The following is an 8,722-nucleotide window of genomic DNA, read 5'->3' on the forward strand; positions in this document are numbered from 1 at the left end:
CTGAAAATTCTAGCTACAATCAACAATATTCTTCCTAATCCCAGTCAACATAATAGTAAATGAATTCAGTTCTTATGCTATCCTTGATATTATATTTTAGAAAAATCTTACAATAACAAAATCCCTGTGGAAAGACCACAGGATTTTATAGCAATTCATATCCTAGGGAGCTAATGCTACTTGGCCTCTGCAATCCACTTCAGGCAATGATGAGCTTACCTTCCACTTAAAGGACTGAGTAGCAATGCAATCAAGGCTGTGTAGGCCTCCCTGACAAAAACAAAAGCAGGGTTCCCTTTGGCAGCACATATACCAAAATTGGAATGATACAGAGAAGATTAGGATGGCCCCAGTGCAAGGATGACACACAAATTCATGAAGTGTTCCATATTTTTTAAATTGCCCAGATAAACAAAAGAGGAAATAGGATACTTTAAAAAGTCCATCTCAGAAAAAGAAACTGAACAAGCCTTCAATGAACTTCCTAAGAACAAAGCCCCAGGGCCCGATGGATTCACAAGTGAATTCTACCAAACATTTAAAGAACAATTAAGTCCAATACTATGCAAAACTATTGGTATAATAAGCAAAGGAGTCCTATCAAATTTTTTATAACACAATTATGGTGCTGATACTTAAGCCAGGAAGACCAAAAACAGAGAAAGAAAATTACAGACCAATCTCAATCAAAAATCTTAAATAAAATATTAACAAAGAGGTTACAGCAATATAACAATGATTAATCATTATGACTAGGTGGGATTTATACTAGGAATGCAAGGCTGGTTTAATATTAGGAAAACTATCAGCATAATCGACTATATTGAAAATCAAACTAACAGAAATCACATGATTATTTCAATAGATACAGAAAAAGCCTTTGACAAAATACAACACCCATTTCTATTGAAAACACTAGAAAACATAGGAATAAAAAGGACTTTCCTTAAAATAAGTAGTATTTACTTAAAACCATCAGCAAGTATCATCTGCAATAGGAATAAGTTAGAAACCTTCCCAATAGGGGCAACTGGGTAGCTCAGTGGATTGAGCCTAGAGACGGGAGGTCCTAGGTTCAAATCTGGCCTCAGACACATCCCAGCTGTGTGACCCTGGGCAAGTCACTTAACCCCCATTGCCCACCCTTACCACTCTTCCACCTAGGAGCCAATACACAGAAGTTAAGGGTTTAAAAAAAAGAAGCCTTCCCAATAAGATCAGGAATGAAGCAAGGATGCCCATTATCATCACTATTATTTAATATCATACTAGAAATGCTAGCAGTAGTGATTAGAGAAGAAAAAATTGAATTAAAGTAGGCAATAAGGAAATTAAACTGTCACTCTTTGCAGATGGTATACTTAAAGAATCCTAGAAAATCAACTTAAAAACTAGTTGAAATAATGAATAACTTTAACAAAGTTGCAGGATACAAAATAAATCCACATAAATCATCAGCATTTCTACATATTTTTAATAAAACTCAGTAGCAAGAGTTAGAAAGAGAAACTCCATTTAAAATCACTCCAGACAATATAAAATACTTGAGAATCTATTTGCCGAAATAAACACAAGAATTATATGAATACAATTACAAAACACTTTTCACACAAATAGAGTTAGATCTAAACAGTTGGAAAAACATTCATTGCTTATGGGTAGGCGGAGCTAATATAATTTTAAATGACAACCCTACCTAAATTAATTTATTTGTTCAGTGCCATATCAATCAAACTACCAAAAATATTTCATATAACTAGAAAAAAATTCATCTGGAAGAACGAAAGGTCAAGAATATCAAGGGGACTAATAAAGAAATGTGAAGGGAGGTGGCCTAGCAGTACCAGATCATAAACTATACTATAAAGCAGTAATCATCAAAACAATCTGGTACTAGCTAAGAAATAGAAGGGTGGATCAATGGAATAGGTTAGGGGTAAATGAGCTCAGCAGTCTAGTGTTTGATAAACCCAAAGATCTCAGCTTTTGTGATAAGAACTCACTATTTGACAAAAACTGCTGGGAAAATTGGAAAACAGTGTGGCAAAAAGTAACCTTAGATAAATATCTCACAAACTATACCAAGACAAGGTCAAAATGGGTATATGATTTAACCATAGTGATATTACAAGTAAATTAGGGGGATGTAGAATAGTTGGCCTGTAAGATCTATGGAGAAGGGAAGAATTTATTACCAAACAAGAGAAAGAGAACATTACAATGTGTAAAATGAATAATTTTGTTTATATTAAATTTAAAAGGTTTTGTACAGACAAAACCAATGCAACCAAGATTAGAAGGGAAACAACAAGCTGGGGAAAAAATTATAACAAATTTCTCTGATAAAGATCTCATTTCTCAAATACATAAAGAACTAAGTCAAATTTATGATAAACCAAGTCATTCCCCAATTGATAGTCAAAGGCCAATATGAATAGACAGTTTCCAGATGAAGAAATCAAAGCTATCAATAATCATATAAAAATGTTCTAAATCCCTCTTAATGAGAAAAATTCAAATTAAAACAACTGAGGTACCACCTCAAACCTCATTGGCCAATATGACAGCAAAGGAAAATAATGTTAGAGGGAAGGTGGCAAAATTGGGACACTAATGCATTGCTGATAGAGTTGTGAATTGATCCAACCATTTTGGAGGGCAATTTGGAATTATGCCCAAAGGGCTATAAAAGAATGCATACCTTTTGATCCAATCATACAACTACTAGTTCTATATCCCAGAGAGAGTAAAAAATGGGAAAGGACCTGTTTATACAAAAATATTTATAGCTGCACTTTTTGTGGTGGCTAAGAATTGGAAACTAAAAGATATCCCTCAATTGGGGAATGGCTGAACAAACTGTAGTATATGATGGTGATGGAATACTATTGTGCTATAAAGAATGAACAGGATGATTTCAGAAAGAGCTGGAAAAACCTACATGAACTGAGCAGATTGAAATAAGCAGAGCCAAGAGAATATTATACATAATAATTAAAATATTATGGAATGATCAAATGTGAGAGACTTTGCTACTAACAGCAATACAATGATCCATGACAATTCAGAGGGCCTTATGAAAAAGAATGCTGTCCTGGGACAGCTGGGTAGCTCAGTGGATTGAGAGCCAGGCCTAGAGATGGGAGGTGCTAGGTTCAAATCTGACCTCAGACACTTCCTAGCTGTGTGACCCTGGCCAAGTCACTTGACCCCCATTGCCCACCCTTACCACTCTTCCACCAAGGAGCCAATACACAGAAGTTAAGGGTTTAAGAAAAAAAAGAATGCTGTCCACCTCCAAGGAAAGAACTGTTGGAGTATGATGGAGCAGTTGGAGTAGATGAAAACATATAACACTTGTTTATTTTGGTATATGTTCTGAGGTTTTGATTTTATAAGATTATTCACTTATTAAAATGAATAATATGGAAATATAATTTGTGTGATAATACATGTATAAATCAGATTGAATTGCTTGTCAGCTCTGGGAGGGAGGAGGGAAGAAGGGAGAGAGACAACATGAATTGTATAAATTCAGAAAACTTTTGTGGAAATTGCTATTAAAATAAAATTTAAAAATCAAAGGCAGGGGATGAAGAGCTGGAAAGAGTTGTACCTGTCATATTAACTGCAAATTATTCTGCATTCCATGATGAACAAAAGGAAGTAACCACACATCACTGAACATTTGCTAGAACAAGGAGATATCCCAGAAATAGTCTGAGCCCCATTATTATAGATAATAAATCATCTGAAGTGGTCCCACATATTCAAATATGTACTCATCAGTTATAATTGTGTAAGATATCATAATTGATCCTAGCCCAATGGAAATATGCAGTGTGAATCTGAATAATGTGATCACTTCATAGAATTCAATATTCACACTCATCTGGGCCTAGAGTTATTTCAGTCAGGCTAGAAGGAGGATACTACTTGATTTAAAAAGGAAGATATTTATTAAATGCTTACTTTGTGTAGAGCAGAGATACAAAATGTCATCATGTTTAAAGAAGAAAGCCTTGGAGTCAGAAAGAGGTGGGTTTAGGTCCTACCTCTGACATAAAGTGGCAGTGTGTCCTTGGACAAGTCACTTAATCTCTAAGTGCTCCCAAATAACATTAGTGGTCCAAATCTCAGGTGAAGTGCAGGAATTTTCATACGAGGGGCTCCCCACTAATAAAATCACAGAACAATGAACAAATAAATGTACAATACAACAGATTAAGAAGGGTTGGGGAAAAATTCTCATTTTACAGATAAGAAAACTGAAGCATAGAGAAAGGGCCTTGTGCAAGGGCATACAGCATCAGATTCAACATTTAACCCCTCTCCCACTTCCTACCCTTCTTTTACACTGAATGTTTTTTCACTTTATTTGTTTTGGGATGTTTAAATTACTCTACCTCAGAAAGCTGTGTGATCCTGGATGAGTCACTTAACTTTTTTGTGCCTCAGTTTCTTCATGTGTCAAAAGGGGATAATAACACTATGTGCCAGATAGATCAACAGTAAAGTGCTTTGCTCATAACTATTACTACTATTAGTAGTACTACTACTATCACTACCACTACCACTACCTTTACTACAATTATTACTGTCACCATCACCATATTATCATTATTATGCTAATATGAGTTTTTTGATAAAGGTTGGCTTGTTCAGAGGGAAAGGCAGGATTTAAGAGGTGGCAAAGATCCTAGAAATTACCTCAAGTCTAAAGTCCAGATGTTACAAAAGAAAGCTTAAGTGCTATTTATTTGTGAACACAGATCAACCCTGGTAGAATGTAAGCTCCTGGAGAGCAAGGATTGTCTCACTTCTATATTTGCATCCTTAATGCTTAGGACAAAGTCAATTGATTGGCTGATTGATGAAAATCCAGCCTGTTGACTTTCAGGCTAATGCTTTTTCTCCTGCTCCAGTTGACCTTTTTACTAATTGCTAAAATCTGTTAATAAACAGGAAGTGTATAGTGTGCTAAATATTATGAAGTGGGATACTTCATAACACAAGTCCAAACACCCAGAAATTCAATAATTGGAACCATTATTTATTGATTAAAAAAAGAAAAGAAAAAGAAATCTACCAGCTGGGATAGCAGCTGGGACAGCCTTCCCTAGTAGAAGCTGTGCAGACTAACATTACAAGACAGCTTATATTGGTTTACAAAATACAAGGCTATCTAGGTTCTTATTTGTCAAGAAAACACTCATCACAAACACAGGTAGTGATAAGTAGATAACACTCAGATCATTCAGAGATTTAGTTTTCACATCATCCAACTAAACACTCATCCAAAGTTAGTTATTTTTACCTTACATTCCGTTCTGACCTATTTATTTGTACTTAAACACTCATCCTTAGTTAGCTATGTCCCTTTGTTGTCCAGAGGGGAATTTGGCCTCTGACTCACCACTTGCCTAGGTTGCTTAGCCTCCTAGAGGGATTAGGTCAGTTTCCTAAAAAATGCAGGAATGGATTAATCTGCTTCAATTCTACTTTATTCTCCAACCTATTTCATTTATTCAGTCTACTTCAATTATATAATGAAGACAGAGATAAAGTGAAGTTGTAGACAGAGATTGGGTCTAGAAAAGGGTTGACTGACAATTGGAAGCTCAGCTCAAAGGGGAAGCTGCTGTGCCTTCCTCTGCCACTGTGCTATGACAGAATGTTGTGACCAGGGAGGCCTATGGATGCAGAAACCCAGCTGGCACCAGGCCTAATTTGCTGGTGTCAAAACCTGAGCAGTTTTGAGATAGACACTGTGAAATTCTACTAGTAACTTGATTTTGTGGCTGCTAAGCATTTCTTTAGATTAGAAGCCATTGGTGGATAACTCACTTAATAGATTCTTAAAATTAGGCTGAGAGCCTAAAAGACCATGCTGGGGAAAGCAAAATTCAGCTAGTAGTACACCAGGCTATTTCCAATGCCCAGAGTGCTCTCTATGCCAATATATGTACATGTACAACATGTGTATACACACATAAATACATTGATTATATGAACATGTATATATGCATGTCAGTGTACACATGTGTGGATGCATTGCTTTGTTTATATATACATTTATACACACATGTAGGTGTGTAATCTTGGTGACGCTTGTTTATTTATCTACCTCCCTTAGAATGTAAGCTCCTTGAAGGCAGGGGCCATAGTTTGCCTTTCTCTGTACCCCCAATGCTCAGCACAATTCCTGGCACATAAGAGGCCCTTACATGTTTAGTGACAGACTGGGTAGTATTCGCAGAGGGACCAAATGAAGCTTAATATAAGAAAGGTCTTCCTAACAATTGAACTGTCCAAAAGTTTCACAGGCTGTCATGGTACAGGGTTAGTCAGATACATACACATATGTAGACATACATATGCATGTATGTACACATAAGCAAAAATACATGTTCGCTCACCTATGCCTTGTTGGAAGTTTTCTATCAAAATGTGGATAATTACTTGAAAGGTTATCAATATTAATTAATTAAATGTGGTTATTAATTATTGGTACTGTTTATACAGATTATTACTATTGAAAATCCATAATATTAAATGGCATGCCCCAAGTGCTTTAAGCTCTGTAAAGCATTATGAACACATTCTGTTATTTAAGCTTCAGAACAATCTGTGAGATTAAGAGTACAGGAATTCTCTCTGTTTTATGGATTGGGAGACTGGGGATAAGAGGGATGAAGTAGTTTAGGATCAAATGAAATGATTATTTGTTCAAAGAGCTTTAGCCCAGGCCTGGAAGAGAGGTGGTACAACAGAAATCTTATCACCTTCTGCCCCTACACAAAACTACACTTTTTTATGGTCATGCTGCCATAAGTGTTTGAGATAGAATTTGAATCCAGATCTTCTAGACTTTATATCCACTGCTCTCAGAGGTTGTAAGGAAGCTTCCTGTTTGAGTTTCGGTTGGAATAAGTGGCCTCCCACCACCCTAGCTGTGGTCCTGGGGATTGCCAGCCACATACTTTAAGGATTAAAATGGAAATTGAAATGTATAATAACAGCATAGAAGAAGGATCAAACTGGGCTCTTCTTATGGGTCAAAGAGGGAAAGATTCTGCCAGTCTCAGGGAAGCAAGGCTTAGGAGAAAGAGTATATCTAAAGAGACTCACAGAATAGAGACCTGGAAGGGACCTTGTATCTCAAAAGTGGGTATTATTTCAATAGCCCCGGGGGGGTGGGGGGTGGAAGGAAGAGCACTGTGACCAATTTCTGAGAAATGTGATTGTGAAACCATAAATCTTTCTTCTTATATAGAATAGCTTCCTTCTAGAACAGAAAACAAAATTTCCTCCCATTTTGGCAGAGGTGGGAAACTACAGGTAAGGAACATTGCATATATTGTCACTTAGTTGATCTATTTACTTAGTTTTACTGATCTTTTTTCTTTATTTATTTTAAATTCTTTGTTATAAGACAGGTTTCCAAGGAGAGGATAAAAGAATATAGTGGAAATGAAAGTAACCTTTGATGTTCAAACCAAACATAAACCAAAACTAAGCCTAAATAAAGTAAAAAGTTTCCCTTTAAAAAAATCTGAGATGAGCTATGGGCTATGGTAGGTTACCTTGGCAACCAGAACACTGCTCTACACACCAAATTCCAATTCACTATGACATGAGCGGTGGGCAGAATTGTGTTGGCAACCCGGAGAACGTTCAGTCATTCCTTCTCTCGGGCTCTGCGGAGGTGGCAGGGCTCATTTCTTTGACAAGTTTCAGTCTTTATTCTGACCAGGTACTTTCTCAATGGGCCCCCTTTGTACCTAAGGCTTGTGGGAGAGGATGAGCCGTCTTCAAAGACTCTCATAAGGGCTTGTGGATAAGGAAGGGCTCCTTTTAGCTGAAGAGGGACTGGGGTAGATTGTGTTAAGGCAAGGAGGGGAAACCTGAAGCCATTAGCTTGCATTCCCATCTATTTCCTGTGGGGATGCAGCACCTTGGGAGTCCCTGACTTGAGGGGGAAGAGGCTAAGATAAAGTGGGAAGAGGTTTCTTCCTCTCATGGTATCTGTACTGTGAGCTAGGTTGTGGAATCCTTGTAGTTTGGGAGACTCTGGCTGGGGAGAAGAAGGAAGAGGTAGAACTAAATCTAGTTTCCTAACCACTTGCAGTTCTGGCTTTACTCTGTTTTGTAGAGGGGCTCTACTACTACTAGTGCCTGGATGGGGGCTGTGGTACGGAAGGGGGGGGGAGGTGTCTAGGATAGAAAGAATTGGAGCAAAATTCAGAAGAGGGATCCTAACAGTGAAATTGAAGCCCAGTCCTATACAGAGGAACATTTTTCTTAGGAATGGTGGTAGCTAGGTTGTGCAGTGGATAGAACAGGGAGCCTAGACTGAGAAAAAATACTCTTACTGAGTTTGAATCTGGCCCCAGATATTTAACTAGCAGTGTGACCCTGGACAAGTAACTTTAACCCTGTTTGCCTCCATGTACTCATATGTCAAATAAGCTATAGAAAGAAATGGCAAACCAATCCAGTACCTTTGCCAAGAAAATCCCATAGAGAGTCAGATGAGAAAGAACAACAAAATACTTAAGAATATATAGATGAGGGAAGGAGAGAGGCAGAGAAAATCTAGAGGAGGGGGGAGGGGGCAAAGAATATATAGATGAGGGGAAGAGGGAGGCAAAGCCTATCTAAATGAGGGGAGGAGGAGGGCAAAAACTATCTAGATGGGGGAGGAAGGGGGCAAAGTACA

At 37.5% G+C, this 8,722-nt stretch overlaps 1 non-coding gene across 1 annotated transcript; it reads left to right on the forward strand.

Annotated features, from left to right (window-relative positions):
* The first annotated feature begins 290 nt into the window (after positions 1-290).
* LOC123253876 lies at positions 291-395 on the forward strand. Its single transcript, XR_006506627.1, has one exon. It is a non-coding gene; the product is annotated as a U6 spliceosomal RNA (small nuclear RNA).
* The last annotated feature ends 8,327 nt before the right edge of the window (positions 396-8,722 follow it).

The sequence above is a fragment of the Gracilinanus agilis genome, chromosome X (assembly GCF_016433145.1).
Source record: "Gracilinanus agilis isolate LMUSP501 chromosome X, AgileGrace, whole genome shotgun sequence".
Lineage (NCBI taxonomy): Eukaryota > Metazoa > Chordata > Mammalia > Didelphimorphia > Didelphidae > Gracilinanus > Gracilinanus agilis.